Source organism: Ornithodoros turicata, chromosome 6, assembly GCF_037126465.1.
Source record: "Ornithodoros turicata isolate Travis chromosome 6, ASM3712646v1, whole genome shotgun sequence".
NCBI classification, from domain to species: Eukaryota; Metazoa; Arthropoda; class Arachnida; order Ixodida; family Argasidae; genus Ornithodoros; species Ornithodoros turicata.
Genome location: NC_088206.1, coordinates 41,874,977 through 41,894,951, shown reverse-complemented (window position 1 = coordinate 41,894,951; position 19,975 = coordinate 41,874,977). Strand labels below are relative to the sequence as shown.

Sequence of the window (19,975 nt, the reverse complement as noted above, 5' to 3'; positions counted from 1 at the left end):
TTTTGGCTCTCTATTAGCTGTTGATCTTGTTTCAATAATATTTTCCTGTCTGTTGTTTACATGTTGGCAGATGCGCCGTTTAGAGTGTTTCTCTGCTATTCAGCGTTAGCTCTGTGCATGTTTCTCGTTTTGATTGATTCTTTTTTTTTTTCGATTATTTATCCTTTGTGTACCTCTTGTTTATGTGATGGGTTTTTGTTCTCTATTAGCTGTTGATCGTGTTTCTCATTATTTCCTTGCGTGTGTGCTATTGTTTGCGTGTGGATGGTGTGCCGTTCAAAGTGTTTCTCTGCTATTCATCCGTGCATGTTTATCGTTTTGATAGATTATTTTTCAATTATTTTCCTGCATATGTATGTTGTTTACACGTTGGATTGTGCATTGTTTTGGCTCTCTATTAATGCTAGCTGTTGATCGTTTTGTTTCTGATTATTTCCATATGTCTATGCTGTTTACTTAATAAGAAATTGATTAACTAAAAGTTGTGTAATGTTGGAATAATCAACTTATCTTCCCTATTGCGCTCGAAAATGTTCATAACTGTCACAAAACAGGCGTACGCCTCCCGTCTTCAACAAATCAGGGCAGATATTATTAGAGCTGGTTGTTGGCTAGGAGCGTGCTATGCGGTGAAGTTCATTTTTTAATATATTTTCTGTGTTGGATTCATAAAACAAAGTAAGGTTTGTAGTGTCTCTTAGAATGAAAATTGTATGGGGTTCGAGTAGATTAAGTCACGAGGATGATTTTATGATAGTTAAAATGTTAGATTATTCTCCTCGTCTGTTGTTTCGATTAAGAATATCTTCTTTGGTTAAATGTAGTGTTATAGATTTTATTTCCTCTTGTGTTCGTGTCATTCTTGTCATTCGTGTCCCATGGTCTTCCAGGTTCTCTCCTGTCCACAATTAACTACATGCCTCTATCGGCACTTGTAATTACAGCTCCACTATGGTGCTCACGTATAATAATGTTAGACTTTTTATAATAAAACATTTAATTTTGATTGTAATCATATAATTCATATTGATGAAAAATATCGTCTTTGATTAAATGTGTCATAATGGAATATTAGCTGTTGTGCATGAAGTTACGTACATCTGTCAGAACTTTGTAATTAAAACTTCGCTAGGATGCTTACGTATAATAATGTTAGACTTTTTATAATAAAACATTTAATTTTGATTGTAATCATATTGATGAAAAATATCGTCTTTGATTAAATGTGTCATAATGGAATATTAGCTGTTGTGCATGAAGTTACGTACATCTGTCAGAACTTTGTAATTAAAAGTCCGCTAGGATGCTCACGTATAATAATGGTAGACTTTTTATAATAAAACTTTTAATTTTGATTGTAATCGTATTGATTAAAAATATCTTCTTTGATTAAAATGTGCTACTCCTTCTGCTTAACTGAAAACTTGCGTAATTATCACTAATAAAAATTGTGATACCCCTTCAATGCTATTGCGTCAGATTTTTGGGTAAGTTTTTCTGCTTCACACAGAGTCATAACAAAATTCCTGACACTAATGACTTTAATAAATATATTTTCACTTGTACTTTTGTGTATGGCTATCTTTTGCATGTAAACCGCCCACAGCACACCTATTGTGTCGGGAAAAAATTGTGAGGGAAGTCGTCCCAGGCAGAGAAATGACGGAAGAAGGTGGCCCAGGCTGAAAAATGTGAGAGGGAAAGCGCGCACGCAGCCCTCCCCCTTCCGATAAGCGCATGGACAACCCTTCGCACACGCGCCGCGCGGGGAAAAATACGCGAACGACGGTGTCGCTGCCCTGGTGGCAATGTCTGAGTTTCTCATGGCCGTAGTTTAACATAACTTCTATACTACTGACACGCCGTCTTCCGCGAGGAACGTTAAACACAGTCTTCCGTGTGCTGAGATTTCGGTGCACGTTAAAGAACCCTCAGATGGGCAAAATTAATCCACAGACCAGCCACTGTGGCGTCGCTCATGAATCATATCATGATCATATTTGTAAACCCACGAATTAATATTATTATTAATATTCTCAGAAACCTAGAGGGACAAACCATAATCATCAGACGTTCGGTAAAGTATTTAGCAACAAACGAGTTGCCATAGCCTTTTTAAGATACGCACTGATATAGGGGTTACTCACGGCTATCATTGAGGAATGCCCCATATATGCAGTTTTATTTTGTGTGTGCGTGCGTGCATGAGCCTCTGTTCGTACACGTGTAGACAACAAGAGACAGGAGGGAACATCTCTCGATATTGCTTTCCTCATTGCCGGGCAGTCCAGCACTTATAGCAGCGAGGCCATAATAACGGGAGATTGGTTAGATCATAGTTATACATACCATATCATAGGTATCATACGAGCATATCTCTTATCTAACAATGTCTGCTCCTGATGACGCCAGAGCACTTATTCCAGAAGAAATGCAGTACATACCTAAAAAATGTACAGTGCGATCTCTGTAGGTGACTCAGAATGTCTTATGCTAGACAGTAGCGGACAGGGGCTACTCATCCTTTCTCATTAATCCCTCGGGTGTCGACCTGTGGTTGGAGTGGTGCCACATCTGAGAAGTAGCTTGGAGGTTACATTCTATATGATATACAATAAAAAGAACGCACAGAAGTAAGAAAGTGGCCAGATGCTAATACCCCCTACCTAAACGATGCACAAAGAAAATCGTCAGGAACAGGATACTATTTAGAATAAAAATAACAGACGGTCCTCAGGTGCTTTCGCAATCCATGGTACCGCTATACGGATACGCTTTAATTCGAATCCATATTTTTCATCGAAGGTAAACGTTGCAACACTGTCATCCATGGCTAAGTACTCGTACAGCTTGCTTCAACGTTAACTTGAAAGCGGCGACGGCTAGCGGAGCACTTAGAGAGCCACCGCCAGGGGCGCGAAGCTGTAGTAGAAACCTATTGTAGCTGAAAACTCACGTGACCTCCGGAGCTGGCCAATGAGTGTGGACTAGCCACCCTATTTTTTAAAAATTTTTTATTATGTCGCGAATGACGTAAATCACGTGTCATCCGTTTCTCTCTCACTACTTTCCTCCTCTCTGCTCTGCTTCCCACCTTCTTTTGTTGTTCCTTTGTTCTTTTGTATTTTATTGTGCGACATACGGTTATGCAAGCAAGACGTACACAGCATGACTGCGGTAACGAAAACAACATGACATTAATATTGCTCCGGAAGTTGCAAGAAGAAGCCTGATAACGTCGGACTGCCTCTGGCAACGACTGCTACTGGGGACTGGAGCTCGCTGCAAGATGAAAATTAGTATCAGATATACAGCTATGCATGTGAAAGTTGCAATGTAAATAGAAAGAATAAAGGAGCTATTCAACGCGAAAAATAAGAATGGTGGTGGGGTTGTGAGAAGCTCGCACCCATGGGGTGTGATGAGCGACCTTAGTACAGAAAATACCTTTTATTGCGCTACTTCACAATGATATATTCAGGCCTAATAGCCTGACAAACTTGGCTTTGAACAGCTACTAAGTCAATGTCGGACGAGACTTGTCGAGCGAAATCACCGAGAATCAGACTTACAGTAGCGTCATACCTTTATAGAGTACGACGTGAACTGGTATTTAATCATAATATTTAGATGATATTGTTTCACGAAAAGCAATATAGTCTACCATTGTATCTGCAAGCTACGCTGTAGGTCTCGGTCACAGCGTATTCCGGTCCCGATTTACGGTAACTGTTAAGCAACTTATCCACAATACACGAAGCGAATGAGGTGTTGTAAGGCAACAAGCAATGAGAAATGACCTACCTGTCGGCAGTCGTTGACCGGGTATCGGATACGAGGCGTTCGGACGCTCGAATAGTTTCTACACCAAGAAGCAGAGCAGAAATGTTGCGTAGGCATCTTCCCTGGCAGCTGTGACTGTTCGAGGACACTCACATGATACAGCTTGCGTTTTTAAACAGGAAAAATAAGAACTCAGAGTCCAACCCAACCAGCTACACAACACGAGCCGTCCGAAACGGACGCCGGTTCTAGCCGGCACAGCCGCCATGTGTCGCCTGTTTGAGCGCTCGCGAACAAATTTGAAAACGGCCAATCATCGCTCAGAAAACGAATTCATCCTCATGGGAACCAATCAGTAATCACTAGCCACCGGATGTCTCCATGCCGTTCAATTTATGACGTTTTCTAACGTCCGATGATGTCAAACGCATGCAGCGCCTCACTTTATCCCGCAAAGGAACTGACGAGTTTCAGGCCCTTGCCACCGCTCTCCGACTGCTCCGGCGCAACAGGGGTGACACAAATCCGCCATTGTTGTAACTACCCTCAAGCGTGTGTTTTTGGCAAAACTGCCATCTAGTCCTGGTCGGACGTCACAGAAAACGTCATTTTGAGGTCATGTGACTTTGTTTACATGTCGTTTTGCCGCTTACCGACATATTTCCGTCGTCATAACGCCAAGAGATGGACATATTTTGCCAACGTAAACTATGCGGTGCTTCTTCCGCAACATGGTAGCCCATTTCTCCTTAGTTTAAGTACATCGCATCAGCTCAGTGAGTCTTAACGCGCGGTCGTCATCGCATCTTTGGAAGTCGTCAACAGTACGAGGCCTTATGTGCAAAACTGCGCGTTTTACTACGAGATTATCGGATAAAAATAATTACCGTGATCGAAAGACATCCATAACGCAGCGTAGAAACAACAACGGCATTGTTTACAAACGTTTTGGCCGCCGATCACGGGCGCCGCCATCTTTAAGGTCACGTGTGCCTCGACGTTTGCTGTGACGTGCGACCAGGATCTGTACAGGATGCATTGCGTTCGTACAGAACGCTTTCACCTACGGAGCAATACATTGGATGCCACCCCTGTGTCCGGCGCTAAATAGAAGTATAGGAAGAGAGCATTGTGGGCTATCCTACTCATGCTTGGGGGTGTTTGTCTAGAAGAGACGCTCCGCTCCGAATGCGCGGAGGAGGGTTATCGTGAGGTGGAGGAGGATGCTTCTCGAGAAACACCCCAAGCACCAGTGGGATAGCCCAGACCACTCGCTCCCTATTTATCTATTTTTATTTCGCAATACTGTTGGTCCCTAGTGGGACCGTAACAGGAGTGGGTACATACATAAACATAAGAAATACACTAACGCTCTATCCGGCAACATGTCAATGAAAGATGGTAATGTAGGCACATATACCGTACCAAATGGGAAAACGTTCCAGTCACGAATCGTGCGGGAGGAGAAGGAAAACTTGAAGCAGTCGGCCCTGGAATGGGCCTCTCTTAACTTCAATGAGTGAGAATTACGAGTGGACCTGGCTGTTGATAATGAAATATAACTATTACGTGGCACACAAACAACATTATTTATCACTTGGCACATAAATTTGAGACGGTGAATTCAACGTCTAATCTGTAGTTGTGGTAATCCCAACTGGCCACTGAGGACTGCCAGCGATCAGAGGAACGGTATTTCTTACAGATGAAACGCACAGCTTTTCACTGGATGCGCTAAAGTTTTATCAATACATCCTTTGGTGTATGGGCCACATACAAGGTCACCATATTCAAGAAGAGGTAGAAGCAGAGTGTTGTAAGCTGTTATTTTTACATTTATAGGAGCCAAACGCAAAGATCGGCGAAGAAAATAAAGCCGTTTGAATGCTTCAGTACAGATACCGTCAATATGTCTGTTCCAACTTAAGTCTGAAGAAAAAGTGACACTTAAGTATTGAAAACAAAATTAAGAGGAACATCGTCAAATGTGTAATTATACTCAAGAGAGGAATGTTTTTTTGTTTTTGTTTTGCAGTACACATACAGGGTGTCCCAGAAAACGTGTCATTGAATTATAATAAAAAAACTACACCACCTAGAGTCATGCGGTCAACGGCATTTGTTCTTACTGGGTTTTTGCCAGCTCCTCATGTGAATGTCGTGTAACGTAAGTTTAATTATGTAAATTTTTGTGAGCTTAAGTCGGAAATTTGCCTAGTAAAGGTCACTTTTTTACCCCACCAATGTGAAGATCGTGTCTAATTCACTCAAATTAATAATAATTGACAGGGATATCCAGGAGCTATCCCATCGGAAAAAATAGCCGAACATCATGCTCTACGGAGGTCGCAGAGAATAGCGCACGATGAATTTTTCAGCGCAATCTTTGTCAGTCCGACGAAAGGAGGTTGGAAACCCAGCCCACCCCGGCATCGCAGGAAGAGATAACGCAGGCATGGCTTATCACGTCCGACTTTCGCTGGGATAATGCTTTCCCTCTCCCAATTTTAGGAACTGTTACTTTTTCTACTATCACTCTGTGGGCTGGCTTCGGAACCTCCTTTCGTCGGACTGCTAGCGATTGCGCTCAAAAAGACATCGCGCGTTATGGTCCGGTGCTCCGAAAAGCATGGTATTCGGCTATTTTTTTCCGATGGGATAGCTCGTGAATATCACTGTCAATTGTCATCAATTTGAGTGAATTCGTCACGCTCTTCATATTGGTGGGGTAAAAAAGTGACCTTTCTTGGCAAATTTCTGAGTTCAGTTCGCAAATATTTGCATAATTAAACTTGGGGTACATGACATTAACTTTACAAGGGGGCAAAAACCTAATAAGAACAAATGCCGTTGGCCGCATGATTCTAGGTGGCGTAGTTTCTTTATTATAATTCAATGACACGTTTTCTGGGACACCCTGTATACACACATTTATTGTTGTTATTATTACTATTATTATTATTATTAAGTTATTATTATTAGCATACAGTGATGTTGTCAAATACGTTGGAGTCACTTTTAATAGCACCATGTCATGGGACGAACATTTGTCATACGTATGTGCAAAGCTGAGAAAAAAATCTTGCGTTTTATACAATATACGGAGCTATACACCCTTCAGAATTCGGAAAACGATACTCGAAAGCCTCGGTTACAGCGTATTACGGTACGAGAGCACTGTGTTTGGCCACTGCAGTGAGAGCTGGAAGCATCAGGTGAACTCCATCCTGAGAAGCTGCCTAAAGAGCCTTGCATACGGCCATGAAATGTTATCTGATTCAGAGCTATTCAGCTGCTTTCGCCTTCCTCGCTTCCAGAATTTGTTTGATTACACGGTCGTATCAAGGCACTTTTGGAGTGACGCCCACAGAACGCGGTTCACAGCAAGGCGCGATCTTAGGCACTGTCGTGGCTTTTTCAGTGTTCCCTTTCCGTTCACTCGTTATGGCTCCTTTTGTAGAAATTATTATATTCCTGTGATCTTTAACAATCTTTCCCCTGATATTTTTGACGTTAAGACTAAAACTGAGTTGAAAGGATACCTCCGGAACCTGTACTATAAGTGAGCAATACTTTATTTTCCATGTGTGAATAGTGTGCGATTTCGGTGCTGACGTCAGGTCCTACGACACAAGCCTTCGGGCTTAGACGGGCCTTCATGACATCGTTCTATGTGTGTGTTTTGAATAAAAATTCCGTTCCATTCCATCATTAAGTTTCATCTGCCAGTGTGAGCACCAGTTTTTGATCCGTACAGGTTCAGAATTTTGTGCTTGCTGTTGCACAGGTTTCTAAATAGTTGAAAAAATTACCCAGTCGTCCGCATATAATTTCATGTTAACAGAGCAGTCCACCGGAAGATCATTTATATAGATTGAGAACAGAATAGACCCAAGAACTGAACCTTGGGTACCATCCGAGCTGGCAGGAACCACGCTAGAACGACATTTATCAACTATCATATAGCGCCGATAAGGTGGCTCTCTAACTGCTCCGCCCAGAGCCGTATATAGGGAGAGTTTGGCCATTGGGAGGAGCCTCACTAGAGCTGCGTCAACATACGTCAGACCACGCGTCACTTGCCAGACGCGTCGTCTGCTCCAAACCGGATGTTCCGCCATTCCGCGACTACTGCGAATCGGAGCTTCGTAGCAGATTGCTGTAAACGTTCGAAGAATGGTTTGTGATCAGTTTTTTTTCGACCAAAAGTATCGGCTCCGTGCATAAAAGAGGTGCTGATTAACTAAGTGAGATAACATTCAAGTTCAGTAAAGCAGGAATCACGGTGCACGCGTGAAGCAGCGATTTGGAGTCTGCAAAAAGCGCTGTGGTGCACTGCCGTAACGGTCCCAAGCGAAGCAGCGCCGTAAAAGAACGATTTTGAACAGCGTGTGCCTCTGAAATTGTATGAATCTCTGTCACAACAATGGATCGAGTACCCGCAGAGCACACCACGGACGGAATGCAACTTTGACCAAATGTGGAATCGTTGTTGCGAGAGCGGCAGTGTCATGACCATAGTTTACTGGCGGGTGTAATTAAGCGCTTTCCGGGTTTCCTATCTCGTTCCCGCGCTTACCGCAAGAGAAGTATAGTAGGGAAGTCTCCTACATTTTAGCACAACTATTCCTCCAGAGTCAAATCCTACCGATCAATATCGGTTATGGGTTGCAACAGAGCAGCGAGTTATGCACAGACATGTTGCAACTGCGGTAACGCGCAAGCACTGAACAATGAATGCTACTGCATATAAAAAATGGTTGGTTCGATAGTATGATTAAAAGCGCTAAAAAAACCCAGAGCCGGGGAGCTGAAATACATTAAACGTACTTTTGTTCGAGGTGTATTTCTTTTCGCGAATCGTGCATTCAGTCATTTGCGAAGTTATTCGCGAGTATTTCATTTCGCTTATCCAGGGCTGTTTCCTTTCGCGGGATAAACATCAAGTTGTGTTCGCGAGTGCAATTTTTCGCGATTTTTTAGCGGTCGCGACATTCGCAAAAAATTACACCGCGAATAAAAATAAGATTACAGTAAACGACACAGACAGGAAAGATGCAGTGACCGAGATGAGCAACTACTGTAATATGCAATAACTGAAAATTAGACTTTATTGCCTACTGTCCTTACACCTTTGTTTGCATGCTAACGTACACGTGGGTGTTAGAGAGGAACTCAAAGACTACACACCAAATACAAGCATTTTTATGTATCCCTCTTAGTCTGGCCCCTCAGCTATGGCCTTTTCAGCATGGGTGGCCCTGATGTAGTACACAGCTAATTACAGTAGTGTAACCACGGCTGGCTTAGCCCAAAAATTCACAGAAGCACACAAGCCTCCTCACCACGGCAAGGTGGGGATACCGCAAGGAGGAACAATGGTATACATTACACTAAAAATATACAGTTCACGCTAAGAAAACAGTCCAGCTTTAGTCAAACAAAATTGAAATCTATCCAGTGTTCAGGCACAAACTTGAGACATACACAACACTGATCAAAATGAAACCCAGTTGAAACGCACACTTGGACATACCAATGTTCACTCACTACAAATGGGCAAAAAGAAAACTGCACCTTCTTTAAATTGTCAAACTGCACAAAGTCAAAATTGTAGACTGTCACAGTTCTGCAACATATGAATAAAATGGAAATAATCATGATTCCGCACAATAGCGTTCATCAAGTGCACTGTCACTGCAAAGATAAAAACATGGCTGAGGTTACAGACCAACGATCATTGTTGTGTTATGCGTCACTTTTGTCGACGTGATGCGCACATGCTTTTGCTGCCCATGTCTCTCACTTTAGTGTTAATTTGTCTGCTCAGGTCAGACAGGCGCAGCTGTAAACGTGCATGGCAAAACCGGCGAATGATCTTGTCCTTCACACCATGACAGTTTGTGAGTGGCACGTGTTTTGCAGCAGTAAGCATTGCACTATACAAGGTGCAGAGGATATTGTCCTTGTCCATGCAACTTCCTATTGTCTTTATGAAGACATTTTCATAAAGGAGGAGCATGTCGTACACAGCTGGAGACGGGTACATCAGTGCACCTTCCTTGAAGCACTTACTGGTGGTGAAACTGGTGAAAATGTGCACGCCTGAGGTACTACTGGGCTTTTCTGTGAGGCCACTCTCACATTCCCTGCAGGTCACATTGTTTTTCAGGACACGTGACGCAATGTACCCACAGTAACAGAAGAACGCACTTTCTTCAGCTTTTGTGAGATGTGGCTTTCCGTGCAGAAGGTTGTCAAGATCAGTGCTTGGTTGTGGAACTTGATTTTCCTTCGATGTGTTAAAATCAGCCAAGAAAAATATTCCATCGTCAGCTTCGTAGGATCCTGTTGTGGACACTTTCAGGTATTGCGAAATGCTGATTATTTTCTCCTACATCCCCAGGCAGCACAGCGCGACGACCCAACGTCGGTGCGCCGGCGGCGACCGACCCGACCAGGTCGGCTCCCGACCATGGTCCGGCATACGGTTTGCAACACGGGGATGTTAATGGTCCGTTATCGGCAGCCTGTATCGTACCCCAACGATTTCCCGAGGCGCAGCCAATGCACACTTGCGGGTACCTCCTACCCCCCAAACAAGAGTTAATCTGCGCGATTTTTAAAAACAAAATCAATATATCATTGTAGAAAACTCTTTATTGCATCATAGTCACAAAATACATGGGTTCTTTAATGCATCACTTCAACAGCAATGAAAGAAAGAGTGTTACATTGAAAGTATATAACCTCCAGTCCCGCATATGTACTATTTACTTCACAAATATGCACTTAACACAGGTTATATGGAACAGAGATAGAAGTTGGAACTCGTTACCAGTTAAGTTACCAGTTACTGTTGAAAGATGGAAGCCACTGAAAAGGTTAGCCCGAACATAATTGTAGGCCGGTTCCACGTTAGCTCAGACAGGGAGGTCCCATGGACCTTCCGAATTTTCATGAGTTTTCATATATATTTAGACGCTCATCGCAGATGATGATCAACATTGGTAAAATTAATCATTCGAATACTTTCCGTGCAAAAAATCGAGAAATCCAGCCCTGAATTCGATTGTTGCAATTTTGTCGTGTTTGCACGTGTATACATCCTGAGTTCTACAAGATATCATAGTGCATTTTTTGTGTGCTTTAGTATACCTACCTGCCAGCACTCCGAGCGTAAATTTAGGTGCACAGGTGCAGCACTGTATCGTATAAAAAGCGGCGAACATGCTCTGTCGCGCAGTTTTGTTCAAACTTCGACGCTTCTTGCTCTGACTGTCGATATCTCCGACACGTTCGTACGCAGTGGGGCCGCGTTTTAACGCGCTAATCAGCAGTATACGCCTTTGGAGAAGAAGTTTTTGCGTTAGATGAAAGGCCTAACATCGGGCCATATCCTGGCAAAATATATACGAAATGAAGTGGGACCTTTTTGAGAAATACACGCGCAAAATCCATGTTTATTTCGAAATATGCCTAAACATTTGCCTATTTAAGCACATACCGCTAGGAAGTATATGCGGGATAGATATATCAGATGAAAGAGCATTAAAAGATGAGTGTGCTGATACCAAGTATTAGGATCAGGGACATCTATAGCCAGAGATATCAGGCGTTGAAATTAGAAAAAAAGTGCGCGAGAGGGCATGTTCGCCATTTTTTATAGCACACAGCTTTGCACCTGCGCGCTAAAATTTGCTCTCTGACAGCTGGCCTGTAGGCATAATAAAACAGCAACCACGGCAAAACTGAAACATCAGAATTCAGGGCAGGATTTTCTCGATTTTTTTGCATGAAAGCTATTCGGCAAAAACGTTGATCATAATATACGACAAGCTTATAAATATCAAAAATACTGAAGACCCAGGAGGTCGATGGGACCTCTCTGCCTGAACTGACGTGAAACCGTCCGAATGAAAATTGACGTGAAGTTAAGCTACTTTAGAAATGTAACAGGTTACCTTCAAGTTATTTGCTACTCAATATATATACTTTTCAGCTCTTGACCTGTCTGTATAGTTAATTCAGACCTTGCTGTCACAATGGGCGATTCAAGATGTTTCAAAATAGTCTTGATATACAAAAATGATATAAATATCTGTTACGACAAAAGAAGCCTACATTTACGGGCCTCTTTAGGAAGGGATTTGATGATTTTAATCTCGTAATAAGGCACATGAAAAAGGAGCACAAAGCAAGTTTGTGCTCTACGAGTTGTCCCCTACCCAAGCAGCAAAATGTACTGAAAGTCGGGTGCAATGGGGGTGGACGGGTAGGTGGAAGGCCTTGACCAGACTCGTGAAACCAAGGAACATCGATAAGACACATACCGTCCACCCCTATTGCACTCGACTTTCAGTACATTGTGCTGCTTGGGTACATACATATCGTAGAACTGTGCCAAGTTTTAGTCCTGCTACTCAATGCCCTCTATCATTATCAATACACTTCTTATCGTTAAGATGCGCCATACCTGAGCTTCCTAATGCTCGGCTAAAACATAATTTGTAACATTCACCGTGTAACAACACCGTGTAACCGGAGTTAGTCGCGCTCTGCACGTGCCATCTTTCATCTCAAGTCATGGAGGGAGGACTCAGCCTGCGATGTTTGTAGACCAGGATCGAACAAAAGGAACTTTGAACTTCCTTCAAGTTACTTTGACGAACCTAACCCCCCACCCCCGAAACAAAAGAAAAAGGGAAAGGAACGAGCTCCTCAAGAAGTTACTGGAGCCCAAAAGCAAAGAGCTACGCAAAAAGTTACTGAAAATAGCTAAGCCGAGTAGCCTAGTTACGGTATCGAGTTACTGGTAACGAGTGGAACACATGAACAACTTGAGAATCCGTACTACATGTGTCATGATCGTTCTATACCTTCTTTTAAGAAAATAGAAGAAATATTTGCGCACCTTTGCTAATACGAGGACAACATATATACACACAATTTGGGAACCACAATCTAAGAAAAAAGGCGTGAGAAGGTGGTAACTTCCTTAGTTACCTCCTAAGCCAACATGATAAGGGGTGTAAAAAGGTGGTAAAAGAAATTACCATCCATCCAAATTACAACAAAAAGGTGTACGCCCCCCTCTCTCACCGGATCAGAAGCGGTAACCCTATTATTCGTGGCAGAGAGTGAGGTAGCAGGTAGAACTTTCCAACCTTTTAGGCACAACATATGCGACAGCTATTACCTCCTAAAAGGTCCACCCTTTTTTCTGAGAGTGCAGTATGGCACTTGTAGTGTGACTCGTACCCTTGTCTTTAGGAGAAATATTAATGTATCAAGAAGATGCCTTTTCTTATGGCTTTCTAGCTAGGAAGGCCTCTTATTATGGATACCTGAAGGTCTTTTAAAAGAAAAACAACACAGCATACCAGACTGTATTCCTTTCAAGCAATCATCACAGCGCGATAGGCTCATAGTGTTGTAACCGAAGTGCGGGGTGGATTCTGAAAGTGGAAGATAGCTCGAGGTCAGGGTTACACTGAGAAAAGTACACCACACCACATGATGCACACGTTACTGAATACAGACCAAATAGCCAAACTTGCAGTTTTCAGCATGACATGACAAGATCCACTAGAAAAATCTTGACCATCATCACTGGCTCTGAGGCAGAGAGCTGGTGGTGGGCACTTCGGTGATACCGTCATCAAGGCATTGATTCCTTTAAGCACGCTCTTGTAGTGGTCCAGCATGACATTCTGAATGAAAGGTCGGGATAGCTTTCATTCACTCACAGTTTCAAAGAAATTGACATATCATGTGTCGATCACAGTACGCAAACGGATTAAAGCGGAATATTTTATTCACTTCGGAGGTTCCTTTTTCGTTTCTTTTTATTTAGAATAACTCCAAAAACGAACCTTGAGCTGAAGTCCTCCAGCATTCCCGTTTTGTACGCACGCAGGAGATGAAAAGCACAGCTGCAGCACGCAGTCGTCCTGAGAAATGGTTACATTTGGTTTGATGTCAGATAAACAATACATACGATTCCACACTTTACTGAACCATATTTTCACCAAAACGGAGTCCATTATCCTAAAAGCAACGCATAAACCACAATGGATCACTGAAATCGAAACTATGCGATGCTAAGTTTCGAGAGAAGCCTTCTAGAACGGTGTCACTCATGTTGAAAAGCATCTATGAGTAACATTTATCAATGCGAGGAATACCACAAAAAGAAATAGCACTTACCACTCTATGAATCGCTTAAAAATGTTGAAATTCCTCAAAAGTTTCGGGAGCACGGCCGGATACATTCGTTTCTCGCAGCGAGAGCGACGGGGACTCCAACAGTGCAAACACGGCTGGATGATCGAGGAACATCATTGGCCAGATTCGAAACTGTCGGTTATGTGATTGCATCACTCGGCTCTGACTGTCTGGGAAGAGAAATCCGTTGCTGCACCCCGGTCATGTCACTGATTATCGTGAAGTGATCAGATCAGCTTCGGGGAGCGATCCTATATTTTGGTCACATGACCAAGGTCAGTCCAGACCGGGAAATGATCAGAGCAGCATCGGGGAACGATCCTATATTATTGTTTACATGACCAAAAGGAGACCAGAGCGGGAAATGATCAGGGCACGGTCGGGGGACTACCTTATCTTCTCTTATGTTCTACCTCCTCAGTTCCCACACCGCTGGGAACCTGTCGGGCACTATCTCCCGTTCAGGAGCCGAAGCCCCCATTGCGTTCCCATTCTTTTCCCGAGGGTTTGTGCTGCCTGGGTCTTGAATTCTAGTGGCGTCGGAATCGGGTTTCTGTGGTGTACTGTAGAGAAGAAATTCTCAAGGGTATCTTGAGTAAATCTGGATGTCAACAGAAAGTCGAAGTGCAGGTCTTCCAGAAGATGCTCCTGCAACTCGAGCATGGACGTTGTGGAGAGGAGGACGCCTGCCTGGCATGGCTTGTAGTGCCCGTTTCCAATTTTCAGGCGGGAAAACATGCCCATGAACACTTGCAGAAATTTCAGGGCTTCTTCGTATTTTGCGGTATTGTGGCGACTCAGTCCCATAACACATCAAGTCAAACCAGTGATTCACCTGGTCGATGAACCACGCTGTCACCAATGTTTGCTCTGGCCAGCCAGGTTCCTCGACCATGGTGCGGAAGGCAACTGCTGTAGAGTGGCTGAAGAAACTCATAGCGTTGGAGACCTTCATCTTGTCAAAATGGTTTGGATCCAGAACTTCTTTCCGTATCTTTGGTGCCAACTTGAATGTGCTTCCTTCTTGGAACTTTGCGAGACGCTTGATAGGATCCAGGGTGATCACGGAACCTGGCAGGTTGTGGCTCTTCACGTCGCCTTCATGGAGCATGAGGAACTGTCCATTGATGAGATGTCCACACAAGTTTTTAACAATGTGAGGAACATCCGCAAGAAAGCGGACCTGTCTGTTTCCAAACGAGGGGTGCTGAGCGATGTTGGCAATGCGGCTGTGCTTCTCAGAATTCACCTTAAAGTACTGCCACATCGAGCGGTTTCCAGGTCCCATGTCCGTGGTGATGGCGAGTACGTTCAGGCCGATCTTGTGGCACTTCTCAATTATGTCGAGGAGGAGGAGGAGTGTCGTTGGGAGGAACCCGAGAGGTCTGCCTGCCTGATTAGGCGGCATGTTTCTCGGGAAGGGAAATGTGGTGGAGAGGAGGAGAGGAAAGGGTGAAGTGGAAGACCGAGCGGAATCCGCTCGGGGGGAGGATAGCTGCGTCCATGGGCCGACTTCAGGGGAACTGTGCCGGCATACGCCTATTACACGTCTGAGGGAAACCCAGGAAAAACCCCAGACGGCACAGCCGGCCCGCGGATTCGAACCGCGGACCTCCCAGTCTGCAAGCGCACGCGTTAAAGCTGCGCCACCGGAGCTGGTCTCAATTATGTCAACTGTGACCTTACCAGCATCAACACCGCTGAATGAATCACCTGCAGGAGTGCGTGCACAAAAACACTGAAGTTATGGCTACGGAGATCATTATGAGAAGCGCTTGAAGAATACTGAAACTACACGATTACTACCCAAAAATTGATTTTCAGCAGGCACAGTGCTGAACAAGTTTGCGAAACATGGATTGGCGTATTTCTTCCTCTGAGCGCCACCCTAGCAGTGAACGGGAGCTGACGCATTCACAGAGGGGTGCCTCGGTAAGCCCCCAGCCATCTGTTTCTTATTGAATTACCTCCCGTTACCTGATAGGGTTTCGATCCATGCTCCGTAAGCTTTCAGCACCCCATATCCTCAAAAACCTCAGGCTTTAATTATGAAACCTGTCAATGAAAGGTAGTGACACAAGCAGAAGTGCAAAATTACCTCTGTAATGGTACGCAACCACCTGTTTCCACCATGTTGAGATACCACACAGCATGAATACTAGGCCATGCGTTGCATGTGTCTTGGATGGCTTGCCTGGGACAGGCAAGGTAGCATACCCTCGCACAGAGCTTGCGCTTGGGTCATATTCCATCCGTTGTTGAATCGCCATTTCGTCTATCATGAGGACACAACATTTTTGTTGAACGTTGAGGCCAGGCACCTTGCTTTCCAGCAGGCTGAACACTTCGTCAAGAATTCCGGGATTAAACTTGATTGCTGTGGTAAATTAAAAGTAATTAGTGATGAGCATAAATGGCTATCAGATAGACAAGCTCACACAGATTGGTCAAATACGCATTTCTTCTTTAGATTCCTGCTCTCCATTATTTTGGACTCAATCATATATCAGAATGCTTACCTTCAACTCTGCGTCTGAGTGTCCGTGAGGATGGGACTGGCAGCTTTTGATCCAGGTGGTTGCTATATCCTGTGCGTCCACAGGAGAAGTGCAGTTGCAGGGCCTTCTTTATCGTTTCTTCTGACCACTGGCTCCCACGATTGCTAGACGGTGAAAGTGATGCCAGTTGGTCCTCGTTACATACTGAACTAAGGTTCTCGGAGAACTTTTGCTTCTCTTCCTGCAGCTTCCCGACTTTCTTCTTTTCTCTGCGACACTGGCGTCCCAGCTCTGCAATTCTTTGGAGCAACCTCTGCTCATCACCAGCGGCTGCCTGCATAGAGTGGAAATGTAACGTATTGGAGTAATGGGCCTCATATGTCTGTCTTGACATGCAGAGTAGCAGATATGCATCTGGTAACACAGTTATGCAACCACAATACACATATACCTCAGGAGGAGATGTGGCTGAACAACTGTCGAGTGTTTCAACGAGCTGTGGGCTGTCGAGTGCCTGCAACAAGTAAAATGTATCACATGAAAAATATGCAAAATTCAGATGCAGCGTAAAGGAAACTGTTTGGACAAATGAAATAATATTTTACGCAACCGAAGAAGACATTTACCTCAGGATAAAGTGCAGGGGAATGGCTCAGTGAGCTGTCCAGTGTTTCAAACTGGGGTGGGCTGTCTGGTGCCTGCAACAAACAATGAATCACACGAAACTGTTTGGACAAATGAAATCTTATTTCACACAACAGAAGCATACATTTACCTCAGGATAAAGTGCAGCAGAGTTGTTCTGTGAGCTGTCCAGTGTTTCAAGCTGTGGTGGGCTGTCTGGTAGCTGTGTCAAAAACTCAGTTAAGGAATATTCAGTAATCGATGAAACGACTCCTATGGAACATACCATATGGACTCACCTCGTGCTGAATGGTGCATGTTCTAAGGTCCTGTACGGCATTTGGAGCGTTGGTGTCCTGCATAGTGCAAGTGATACTTCATTGAAAGAGCCCAATGTAAGCTACGTTACACACATTGCAATGCAAAACCTACCATGACGTCAATTGGCATGGCAGTGTCTCGGGACAACACAGACAAAGGGTCACACATTTGCTCGTGCAAAACCTGTAGAGAAGCAGCCTTGTCAACAAAGCGTTCAGTGGTGTGAGAACCAATTACATGTGAGATGTTTGCAGTGTCTCCATGCATTGGCTGGGAGGAACTGTCACAGGCCTGTTTATCTGTGTCCTATAGGCAGAAAAGGAAACTTAATTAATATTGTCTGGCTTTGAGAAGCAAAAACGTACATGAAGTGCGGAGTAGCAGATATGCATCTGGTAGCACAGTTACACAACTACAATGAACATATACCTCTGGATGACATGTGGGTGAACAACTGTCCAGTGTGTCGACCATCAGTGGGCTCTCTGGTGCCTGCAACAAATAAAATGTGTCACATGAAAAAGCATGCAGCATATGCAGCATAAAGGAACCTGTTCGGACAAATGAAATCATATTTCACACAACCAGAGTACATATTTACCTCAGGATAAAGTGCAGCAGAGCTGTTCAGTGAGTATTCCAGTGTTTCAACCTGGGATGGGCTGTCTGGTGCCTGTGTCAAAACCTCAATTAAGGAATATTCAGTAATAGATTAAATGATTCCTGTGGAACATACCTCGAGCTCAATGCTGCAAGTACTAAGGTCCTGTACGGCATCAGGAGTGTTTGTGTCCTGCATAGTGCACTCCTTTTCTGGCACAGTCATGTCTGACACTGCATGTGGAAAACATGGGCGCACAAGTATCTGCACAACAGAAGAGCCATCACTACTATGAATAGAACCCACCGGGAAGTGCTCTGTACTTGATAAGCCTGAAGTTGTCTGCTGGGTGGTGAGCTCTCTCTTCTGCACGGGCTGTGTGTATGAGGCAGTGTTGTATGCAATGCCATTACAGTAATCGATACATTTTTCAGTATTTGAGTGCTGCTCGCGATACTTTTTAAAATCTGCATTGGAAAAGTATTTCCATTACAAATTTATGGTAACGCAACCTCCGTACTGTTACAGGTACTTTTTAGTGCCCCACCTTTTCTTCATCGACCATATTTATTACTATTATTAGTAGTCAATGATCCGCCTAGCGCTCGACAAGAAGCCTGTGGACACGCCTACATCCTCCGTAACGGGAATTATACCAAACACGTGTTAATTTTTTTTTCGAACCTGGAGGAAATAACCACGCTGCGCTCACCAAAGAGTTGAGGTCGACAAAGAGGGTGCGGAAGTAATGTAATTGCCATATTGGCCTCTGTCAGAACCAGCTATTGCTAAAAGTCAAGCAAAGACTCTGAGCTATAATAAATATGCTGTCTTTTTACTGCAAAACTGCCTTCTCCCAATTTGCTGTTATATAAACGGGGTGTCCAAGTAAGGGAGATTTTCTATGTTGCATCATCTTCGTATCCAACAAAGGTATCGGGCAGTGTATTCCGGTACTCTTTGTAGTGATGGTAGCGCTACTCCGATACTTCACCAAAGTAGTATCGATAGCAGTATTTCGATACCTTTTAGTCAAGTAACAAATATTGGTATTGTGATACCATATTTCGGTAACGGGCACAACACTGATATGAGGGCACTGGCATATGAGAGTAATTCTTAATTGGCCACACAACTCACCGTAGAGCCTTCCTTCATCAGCAAAACTGCGGGTGCACCTCCTATTGTCTCTGTAGACGTCTGTCCAGCCTGTAAAGTTTCCTTGTGAATGAACCTATGCCAAAATATTGTCCAAGCACACTATCTGTTCTAGACTCACCTATGAGGTTGAGGTAGACTCACACGCAGTGCTTGCGTCCTCTCTCAGCGGCACTGTTATACCCTGCAAGCAGCATAAGCAAATAAATAACTGACCAGAAGCCAGAAAAAGAAGCTTGATCACGCTGATGCAATCAATACATACCTGGGGCTGAACCGACTCTTTGGCGGTTTCATTGTGACACGAACAGCAGTGTGGGCGAAAATGGTGGGCACGGCGTTTGGCTTCAGTTTTCTCCAGCCGTCACCCCGATGCGACTCGAACTGACTGCTGTCAAAGTGTGCCTAGGGTCGAAAATACTCGTAAGCGCTATACAAGAGCTCGTACGTATCAAACGTCATCAAGCTACTTGTGCAGGTAACACATCGAGCAGCAGAGTTATCGCTGACACGTTTTATAACATGCACGCTGAAGATATCACTTGTTTAAGCGTTCGTGTCGGGACCAAAGAGGGGGCGTTGCCGCACGCACACAACGGTGAAAATTCGAGAAAGCTTCGTTTCTTAAGAAGTGGTATCAGCGTCAATATCTGCAACTCATTGTGTCGTTCCACTTGAGCTAATACAGAACGAGTGTCTTACCTCACACAGCTCGCTGTTCACATTAGGTCTCCAGCCGCCACCACGTTTTGTCTTTTCGTCC

General features: G+C 44.0%; 1 protein-coding gene and 1 long non-coding RNA gene across 2 annotated transcripts in view; one reads left to right on the top strand and one right to left on the bottom strand.

Moving 5' to 3' along the window:
• Positions 1 to 19,975, top strand: part of LOC135397915 (uncharacterized) — a 420,422-nt gene that overhangs the window by 170,001 nt on the left and 230,446 nt on the right. The window lies entirely within an intron of this gene.
• On the bottom strand, positions 17,308 to 17,591 carry LOC135397910 (uncharacterized). The gene is made up of 3 exons (XR_010423872.1): positions 17,565 to 17,591; positions 17,432 to 17,488; positions 17,308 to 17,355 (listed from the first exon to the last, which is right to left on the bottom strand). It is a non-coding gene; the product is annotated as an uncharacterized LOC135397910 (long non-coding RNA).